At 37.4% G+C, this 10,996-nt stretch overlaps 1 long non-coding RNA gene across 1 annotated transcript; it reads right to left on the bottom strand.

The window, feature by feature from the left end:
* Positions 1–2,865: 2,865 nt before the first annotated feature.
* On the bottom strand, positions 2,866–5,204 carry LOC130465932 (uncharacterized). Its single transcript, XR_008925954.1, has 4 exons — positions 5,066–5,204; positions 4,705–4,943; positions 3,992–4,056; positions 2,866–3,039 (listed from the first exon to the last, which is right to left on the bottom strand). It is a non-coding gene; the product is annotated as an uncharacterized lncRNA (long non-coding RNA).
* Between the last annotated feature and the right edge of the window lie 5,792 nt (positions 5,205–10,996).

The raw sequence follows: 10,996 nt of genomic DNA, 5'->3' as shown, positions 1-10,996 counted from the left end.
CCTCGGTTAAAAGCTCGGGCTCAGGCTCGAGCTCGCCTAAATTAAATGAACGTGAACATGAACAAGGCGTACACGGCTCGACTCATTTGCATCCCTAATTACAACCAAAGCTCCAAAACACCAGGACAACAAAACAAGAGGTGACCCTAACCTAGTTAGGAATCAACCAAGCAAACCTACAGAATACAGAGTTTCATCTCATCACTACACCTACAAGCTATGGTAAGCAGAATTATATTTACAACTCAATTACAACTATCTAGCTTAGATGTGAAAGTTTTGGAGTTCCTTTGGAGCCAAAGTGCATAACCAGTGTCCACAAAAGCCATATAGTCCACTTTGTTCTTTTTCCTGCTGCTTCTGCTAGGTTTAGCTGCCGCCCACTTGACCTCCTCCTGCCTAGTCTGAATAGCTCTGGCAAACCCACATTTTTGCAAAACCCTAGCTACGCTACAGCAGAATATCCACACTCAAAGAACAGATGGGAGAGAGTCTCATTGTGAGTCTGACATAATCCACAGATCCCATCAACATTGAGATTCCAACTTAACAACCTATCCTTGGTGGTAAGCCTATTCTGGACAATCAACCAAGTGAAAAAGGTGCTTTTAGGACTAACTTTCTCGTTGCAAATAATTCTTTTCTAAGAGACATGATTGCCTTCTTGCCTCAAATGCTTGCACGCCTTCTGAATTTTGAACATGCCATCATGAATAAACTGAGAGATATTGCCTGCACTCGACAGAATATCCCTAGTATGCCAAATTTTCCTCATTGACCATGTTAAACCATTAGGAATATCCAAGGTCCATAATCTTTTGATTAACATAATAGGTGTGAATCCATTTGACCCAAAGCCTGTCTTGCTTCATTGATAATGCCCAACAATGTTTCAAAATGACAGCTTTGTTCCAAACAATCAAATCCTTCAAGTTCCAACCACCACAAATCTTGGGAAGACACATCTGCTCCCATGAAACATGAGCTTTCCTGAGGCAACATCTGTTCCAGACCACATAAACACTCTACAGATCCTGTAGATTTCTTTCATTAACTTCTTGGGATTACAAAACCTGGCACCAATATAACTGGATAACAAACAACGCTGATCTAATGAGCTGCAATCTTCCAGCATACGAGAGCATTTTAGGTGTCCAACTTCTAATCCTGGCCACAATCTTCTCAATAAGAGGTTTACAGTTAGTAAAACAGAGTTTCCTAGTAGCGAGGGAGACTTCCAAATATTAAAAGGGAAAAGAACCCCTAGGCATAGCCAAATCAGTACCAATATGATCAACAAGGGCGTCATACCGGCAGGACACCCCTTATGGGCAGAATGGTCAGAGACTTTTAGTCCTAGTCGGCATTCTAACCTAATTAGGTCCAGTCGGCCTGATTAGGTAGGTAATGCCACGTAAGCCTATACAGGTCGCTGTCCTACGGATCTTCCGGATCTTTATCCGTACGGGTCACCCGCCTATATATGTGGATCCTCATTTATTTCCAAAGGTACGTAAACTCACCAATCATTCCACAATTCATTAAATACAGAGCAATCTGCATTACTGACTTAAGCATCGGAGAGGTGATACTCGGACCACCCCCGAGGCTAGTTAACCCATGTTACTGTGCAGGTCACAATCGGAGACGGTACATACAATCCTAGGTCAAGTCCTCCAACCTTTCCAATTACACTACCGGAACAATTGGCACTAGAAGGAGGGGACTTCCGACCTACTCATAATCTCTTAGAAACAATGGAAATCATGCAATTGAATACCGGGAAGAAGAGTAAGAAGCTCACACCCAAGGCAACAACATCAGAAACATCCAGCAAGGCTTGCGTCCCGCAGACGGTGAGTAAGTAGATTCCAACCCTCGAACCAATCATCACCCCAATCACTACCGGCCTCCATGTGGTGTCGTCGGCACCTCGAATAACAAGCAAGTCACAGGCGGCCCTGGACGCCCTTATCGTCAGCGAGGATCACAATCAGCCTAAACGTCCAATCAGAGAAACCAGTCAGAACCTCCAAACCCCGCAACCTCAATTGTCTCAGCTCTCCCAATTCACACCCCATCAGTTAACAGTAGAAAAAGCGGTAATCGACGCATTATCCGAGTTACAATCGTCGAAAAGGTCAGCCAAGAAGGATGAACCAGTGTCGACTGGGGTCTTCCACAAAAGAATCCGGCTGCCGATCAGGAACCTTTTGGAGACATTGGAGCAGGGATCAGATAGGGGAGCCGGCAGACCAGTCGGCGGAGAAATAGTCCATCACAGTCCGCTACCTGTCAGACAAACCATACGGCCAAAGGACTCTCCTTTGTGCGAGGAGATACTAGAGGAACCCATGAAAAGGTTAAAGATGCCAACAGCAAAGTATGATGGTACTGTTGACCCAGAAGACCACTGCACCACCTTTGAACAACATATGATGCCCTACACTGACTTAGACGAGATGTGGTGTAACGTGTTCCCTTCCACACTATCTGGAGTAGCGAGCAACTGGTACAAAGGCCTTCCGGCCGGATCAATATACAACTTTTCACAGTTGCAAATAGAGTTCACACGCAGATTCATTAGTCGGAAGAAAAGAAAAAATTCGTCTGGAGAGTTCATGGCGATAACTCAGAGAGACAGAGAATCACTAAGAGATTATTTATCCAGGTTCAATAACGAGTCGATCTGTAACACCCCGACAATTCCCTCTTTTCTAAAATAACTTTTTAATAAATGTAACTATAGAGAATTATCAAGGCATTATCGCCCATGTGAAAACGTAACGGCTTATTCAGAATTTTGCAGCGGAAAACATAAAACTAACTTTAGGTTTATAAATAATCAATTACAGAATTTAATCCCAAAAACCAATCAACGAAAATAAGGAAATGTAAATAGTGCGCCAAGTTTAAGGTCCAATTTAACAAACCCAAGTCACTTAGCAAAACAAAATAAATACAAGCTCTCTAATCCCGTTCCCAATGATGCATCATCTTCAAACCTGTAGATGGACAACGCTTATTGATCCTTAGAGACTGCTCACCAAAATGGGTCATCACAGGATCAATAAGGCATAGCCATGATCAACACACACAAACAAAGCACGTAATCAGCAAAGCTGATTACTACATACTAAAACAATAATAATCCTAACATGATTCTATTAAACGAACAACCATAACATGATACTAATAAAACATAAGTAAGGATAACAACATAAGTAAGGATAACCAAAACATATTGACTTGAAGACTATATTTGACTGAACTAAACCTTTGTATCATTAACATTATTTTAATTGAAATAGTCAATGGACCGAGTTGCTATTAGAAGCCTTCACTAAGGAAGACGAGGTACGGGCGCGACTCCGTAACCCCAATGACCTGCGATATCGAGGAACTTTTGACTGAAATAGAACCGGTGATCAATCCGGCCCCAGAAAAAGCCATAGGCGACCTATGACCCCAACTCCTGATTGTCTGTCACTTCAGACGTGCACAGTCTAAAGTTATTGCTACTCAGTTTCACTTTACATGATTTACAGATTAATACTTTGTTATGACTCAACAATCACATAATTCATACAATCAACAATTAATCACAACTGTTTTTATCTTGGAATTAAGTAAGTGATCACAAAGGTATAAATCAAGAACTCATTCCAATTAATTCAACCTTTCCTTTAACAATATAAGGTTTCAACTTACTAAACAAGGTCCTCGGCCCTCATAAAGTAGGGAAAAGCTAAAAGGGAACAACGATCAATTGATCTAAACCAATATATATAAAATAATCTAGTGTTCTCAACCAACATGTTTGCATCAATCATCCATACTAACATGTTATAATTCTCATAACGAAATATATGTTCAACATGTTCATCCAACAATATTAAACATGTAAATTTTAACATAACCAAGTTCGTCGACAAATTCAATATGGTTTCAATAATAACACACATCTCCAAGCACACAGGTATGTACGTACCTTGTGTAAACAAATTGATAGGTTACTATAACAATCTCAAGGGTCGCCTACAAAGAATTCTCCGCCTAAAACAACCAACAAAGATTCCCAATCAACTTCTAATCGTTCACAACAATAATAAAGTATTCTAAATACATCCTAAACATATTCAGAACCTTCCCCAATATCAAAACTTGGATATTTAATCTTCTATCATAATACTTATTGAATCAATGATCCCCAATCGTTCTAAACTCCAATAAAACACCCTTTTTAAAATTTCCAGCAATATAAAATCGTTTAAAACTTCACCAAAACCAAATTAACATGCCCAAAATCATAAAAATCATAACTTTAATAATTCATAATCATCTTAAACCATTAAAACCTTAAAAATCCATGCTTTAATAATTAAAACTCCTATTTCAATTCAATTATATAATCTGAAAATTAAGTTACTAATTAAACAACATATATAATCTAAAAATTCATAACTTAATCATAAAAATCATAAATTTAATTCAAGAAAACATAAATTAAATTGATAAAACATAATTAAAATCCTAACTTAAACATGATTAACAAATCTGAAAACAAATTAGTTTCTAATATCAACATATAATCTGAATTCTAAATATAAATTATCAAAACTAATAATTTAAATTATGAAAACCCTAATTAAATTATTAAAACATAAATATTAAATTAATTAAATAAAAGGGTAAAGGATTAACCAAAACAAGGAGAGAGAGTGGCTGGCCGGCGGAGGTACGGCGGCAGCAGTACAGGTGGTCGCGGGTTGGGCGACGCGACTGGTGTTGGTGGTCGCGGGTGGTTGTGGTCGTTGTCGAGGGTGGTAGCAAGCAACGAAAGAGGAAGGAGAGAATTGATGGCTGCAGCGCAGCAGCGGCGGTGCAGGTGGCGGTGCAACGTGGAGGGGACGACGAAGGTGTTAGGTGGTCCACAGTGGTGGCTGGTTCAGCAAACCGAAAACACCGAGTGAGGAGGAGAGATAAAACGGAAAAGGAAACGAAAGGACAAGAAACACGAAGGAGAAGCACACAGTACGGAGCAAGAGAGGAAGAGAAGAATTACCGTCGGTGAGGACGGCGGTGGTCCGGAAGGTGTGCGGTGGCGGCGTGAAACAATAGCAGCAATGGAGGTTGAGGGTGTGTTTACGTGAAAGTGAAGGAGGAGGGAAGAAGTTTCACACTTTCACGTGATTTTGAGTGAGGGAGAGAGAATTAGTTGTGGGTAAAAATTTGGGTTTAGGGGGTTTATTTGGGCTAGCTATTTTAGTTGTCCTAGGATTAGGATTCCTTTTCCAATTTTAAGAGTGTTTGTATCCAAAACCGATTAGAAGTATTTTCTAAATTCAAAAGTGTTTTCGTATTTTAAATTCTTTTCGAAGTATGATTCTAAAAATGTTAGATTTCGTAAATCATTAAAATATTAAAAAATGCATTTAAATAAAATAAATATATATTAAATATATATTTATTACTAAAATTCACCAATTTCATTTAAATATCATTAATTACATGTTAAAATATATTAATAAAATTTATAAATTTACGGGGGATTACACGATCACAATCCCAAAACTGTAGCAAGAAATAGTCGTCTTGGCATTGATGAGAGGGATGAAAGACTGCGAATTCAAGAAATATTTGGGAAGGAAATATTTTACCAACCTCGGTAGCGCTTGGTAAATGACGATTCCCGGCTAACAACAACCGTACTAGCAGCAAACATCATATCCTAATAAAAGGGAAGAAAGTAGAAACAACTGAAGGAAATAATGCCATTGGTCCAAGTATGCATTTAATGCCAAGTCTAATAAATGCAGTTCAGTATTAATTAACAAGTTAATAATTCAGTGAGATCAAGTGAACTGAATGCCTAGCTAGAGGCCGCTTCAGTTCAAGTGGAATTAATAAATACTAATCCACAACTTACTCTTGACTGAACCCGTAGGGTCACACAAATAGTACGTGAACGGATCAAGTATTTAAGTGAATATATTATTCATTAATTACTCTATTTAAGATCATTCGAAAACGACGGATCTCGGCTCCAGGGGGAGCTGAAATCGTCAAAAGGCAAAGTAAAGAATATTCCGGAAATGAAGATATTGCCGGAAACGGAAATATGGTTCATAACGAAAATATAAATATTATCCAATTTGTAGATGTTTCCGGAAACAGAAACATGGTTCGTATCGGAAAATATTATCGGAAATAGAAATATTGCCGGAAACGGAAATATTACCGGAATCGGAAATATTGTCGGAAAAGGAAATTATTTCCGGAATCGAAAATATTAACGGAAAGATAAATATTTGTTTGAAACGGAAATGGATTCCGGAATCGGAAAACGAATCGGAAGCTCGACGAGCGACAAGCCGGCAAGCGAGCCGGCCCATCGCTCGACAAGCAAAGGCCGAGCGCAAAGCGCTGAGCACGAAGCCCAGCGTCCAGCGCCCAGCCGATGGGCCTGGAAGCACAGTGGGCCGCGCCAAGCAAGCAAGGCAGCAGCAGCATAGCAGCCCGCCCAGCAAGCAAGGCAGCAGAAGCGATGCAGCCCGCCAAGCAAGCAATCCCGCCAAGGCAAGGCTACAGAGCGCTGGGCCTTTGGCCAGCTGCGGTTGCGGCTGGGCCTAGGCTGGCACGCGCACCAGCGTGGCCCATCGTGGCTTCGTTGGTTGCTTCGTCTTGGGCTCCAAGAAAAGTCTGATTACTTAGTTTCCAAGTAACTTTGAGATTAAGTATTAGTTTTCCTAGTCCTACTAGAATTGGTTTAATTAAGAGTTTAATTAAAGTTACAATTCTAATTGGATAAGAATTTCAATCCTAGTAGGGTTGGTAATTCTTTTCCTAGTATGACTCAAACTCCTTATTTCCTACCCTATAAATATGAGGCTAGGCCCTCATAATTATACACATCTCAACATTGAAAATCATATTCTTTACTTACTTTGTGTTCAAGGGAAAAACATAAAATAACCTATCCCGAATACATAAAACCTTAAGTAAAATCCTAGTTGGTTGAACCTAAGGCGAATCCGAACGTTCTGTGGACTTTCTACAGAGGGGCTACGTTTGGGGCACTAAAGACTTGTTCTTGTTCGGTTCGGGAGCAGCTAGGGAAGGCACGCATCACATTGTATGTAACCTAAATTATACTAATTGACTATGTGGCAATTAATTTGGATTCTGGCTTATGATTTTTCCGCATTAATTATATTATTGTATTATTCATAACCTAACAGTGGTATCACGAGACTCTAATTAATTCCATAATCAATTATAGTTAACATGGATTAAATTTTATTAATTTGCAATGAATTAAAGGGGTGATTAATTTCGTGGATGTAATTGATTGCTAATTGGTGCGATTATTTGATTATATGTTCGCAGGATTTTTCGGCAGTTTTGTCAATAATGGTCGAAATATTATATTTTTATAGTGAATTGCGCATGTAAACAACGTTTTAAAATTTTGACAAAAATCAAAGATTTGATGCCGAACCCAGAATTCCCAAATTCGAAACCTAACTATGACTTTTTGGAGGTTTTAGTTTTTCGAATGCAAAACTTATAATTTATGATGTTAAATTAAATATTTGCGAATCTTGTATGTAAATCTTGAATAATGATTGACCTACTGTATATGTTTAACAATTTTAAGGTCTAATTTTGTTAATTATACAACCTAATTTGTAACTATAATTAATTTGTTGAATTTCAAATAATTTAGAATTTGTTTTGATTTTCATAATTAATTGATAATTTAATTAGGATCCTATGATTAAAAACCACCATAAAATTTGTTTAAATTGAAATATTTTAAAATTTATGACCTAGATTTTAATCCCTAAGAATATATGTAATCGGAAATTAATTTGAATAATAAATTTTCGATTTTTCGCCTAAATTTAGTGAAATTACTATGAATTATTAATTTGTCGTTAAATTTAAATGTAAAAGTTTTGATTTTTATAAATCGTTCACAAAATTGCACGCACGAATCAATGGAAGCTAACTATTACCCTTAAGGAGTGTTGTATTGTGCGGGCATGCGACGACGAGCAAGGGAGCTCGTCGCCCATGCGGTACAAGGCAGCGAGCAATGCACGAGCCACGCGCGCGGCGACAACCCCTTTGCAGTGTCTACTTTGCGGAGTGATCGAGCAAGGTGAAGGGGCAACGCTGCACACGCCCAGCAGTGCTTGCGTCGAGGCAGCGTGCCATGGCTTCCGAGCCGTGCACGTCTTCCAGCCTGCGTTGTGCCCAACAACGATGGCGACGAGGCATCGAAGGATGCCCTCGTGCCATGCGCGCCAAGTAAGCAAACATGCAGCAGCAGCCAGCGATGGCGTCGAGCCAATGGGAGCTGGCGAGGGCTTGGTTGTGCGATGGCATCCGCCATGCGTGCGGTCAGCCTTGTGTTGCTGCAAGCCTTAGCCCATGTGCCTTTCCTTATGGTTGATGATTTAAAGTATGATTGGAGATTGAAATTTCAGACTTGTTTTGAATAATAAAGCATGGATTTTTAATGATTTTAATGGTTTTAATTATGCTTATTGATTAGGGTTTTAAATTAAAGCGTATGATTGATTGATTAGCATACTTAATTGACAATTTTAATTATGAGGATTGGTTATAATTTTCAGATTGCTTTATAATTATTAAATTGTCGATTTTTAATGGTATTATGCATGAAATTAATAAACGTTTGTGTTAGGCGTTCAAGGAAGTAATTGGAATGATTATTTACATTAAAAAAAGTAATTTCTAATTAATTAAGGCGATATCTAGTACATAATTGAGTTTATGTAACACCTGAAAAGCGCTATATAAAGTGGTAAAAGTGTTATTATAGACAATAGGTAACACTTTAGTGGGTGATACATCCGCCCATGTTCCCTAAGGTCTTATGTAACACTTTGGATAACGTATGGTAACACCTTTAAAAGTGTTACTATAAACCTTCTTATGTAACAGTTTTAATATCATTAGTATCATTTTGAAAATGTTACTTGTTATTTCTTGTGTAACACTTACTTATATTTAGTAACATTTTCCAATCATATAGTAACACTTTATCGGACATTATGTATCACTATTGTAAACTAATGTAACACATTGTTGATAATTAGGTAACATTTTTCATACATATTTTGACATATAGTAACACTTTATTCGACATTATTTATCATTAGAATTAAAATATGTTGCTGAAAATTTAATGAACATGTGATTAATTAAAGGTTATTATTTTATGGAAAATTCTCTTCAGGTAGCAATGTACTTTTGCAAATTCTCTTTTGTAGCAAATTTTTTTCCTTTTTCTCTAAAATACCATTAGTAATGTAAGTTCTCTCTAATACGAAGTATAACATAATTTGAAATTCTAGTTCTCGGTTATAAAACCAACGGTGCCTCATTTCTCGTTTATCTTCTTCGTGTTGTTCTTCTCAGTCCCTTCATCTCCTTCCTCATACGTAGTATTAAACTATTTTCTTTACCCAATTTTGTTCAATTCTATTCCTCCTTCATCTGTTATGTTCAAATTCAATTCTATATTGAATTTCATTTTCGGATAATCCCGAATTCATCTTGTCTAACTCCTCTTTTCCTCTGATTTTATCATTCATCTCCGGCAAGAGCGCGCTGCGTCTTATGTTTGGGCTCTTGGAGTCGTCGCCGTCCCTGGCTAACGAAGCTGTGTTGGGGTCGTCACTGATGGTCGTTATTGAATTGTTCTTGTTGGTGTTGTTGCGGTTCGATTTTGTTGTTGTTCTGCTTCTTTCTCCTCTGCTTTTCTTTTTCCTCATGGAGCTGTTGTCACCACTTATTCCTCTCCTGTACTCAACCTCACCGGTGAACACCTTAAAATCAAAAAATTAAACTAACTTCGAATAACCAAATTATTTGCAAATTTAAACCCTTCTTCTCCAATAGGACATTTACAGTGTTTAAACAAAAAAAAAAAATTGTTCTTCAGTAAAGACGAATGATCTATCAAAAGTTGAAAGTTACCAGCTTTATCCATTGTTGGCAGCCACTAGGAAGATTGAAACTAGGTGGTTTTGCAATTAATGAATGATTAGTGATGGTCTTGAGGAAATTGGCTATTCTAAAGGGAGGGTTATTCGGTAGTTTTACCGATCTTTTATCATAGTTAGTAGTAGATTGGTTAATTATGCCAAAATAAGTGAAATAATGTTAATTTAGAGAAAACATAGATTACTAGTGCTATTTTAGAGAAAGTGGCGGAAATTTTGTTACCAACGAAAATTTACAAAAGTATAATGCTACCAAGAGAATTTCCCTTATTTTATTATAGGAGGAGACTTTTAATTGAATAGAGTTGAATCACAAGGTGGCCCCATTAATTAAGTACTCAAGGTACGTACAAGTATAGGCCTAACCTAATATCCACGTATATACATGTTAAGTATGTGCTGATTTGTGATTCATGTTACTTGAATGTTGTTCATGTTTGATTGTATGACAAGCATGTTTATTTAAGAGTTTATGTTTGTTGAATTGATTGAGCAAGCATGTTATCCAAGTATGATTTATATATGTATTACTTATATGCATGCAAATAATTTATTTATGCTTTGTACGTAATGTCAAGCATGTTAAGGTTTGTTTATGTTTGTGCGTAATGTCAAGCATTCAAGGAGAGCATAAAGTATGAAGTGTCTAGGGGCACGGACTCACGTGTTAATGTAATCATGTTGAGAAGGAGGAAAGGATTAGGATTTATTCGTGTCTTCATGACACAAACCTCAGCTCATTTTAATTTGGTCATGACGGGACTCACATGTTAATATAATCATGTTGAGAAGGAGTAGAAAGGAATATATAATTGAGAGTAAAGAGTTATTTGAAGTCTTAAAGGAAATTAAAAGAAGAAATTTTGTTGATTTAATTGGTGATTTTTTTATTTAATTGAGTATTGAGTCAACCTTTTGAATAAAATATTATTAACGTAAAGTTAATAACGTATGCA

Source organism: Spinacia oleracea, chromosome 1, assembly GCF_020520425.1.
Source record: "Spinacia oleracea cultivar Varoflay chromosome 1, BTI_SOV_V1, whole genome shotgun sequence".
NCBI classification, from domain to species: domain Eukaryota; kingdom Viridiplantae; phylum Streptophyta; class Magnoliopsida; order Caryophyllales; family Amaranthaceae; genus Spinacia; species Spinacia oleracea.
Note: the sequence above shows the minus strand (reverse complement) of the source record. Positions and strands in the feature narration are given on the sequence as shown.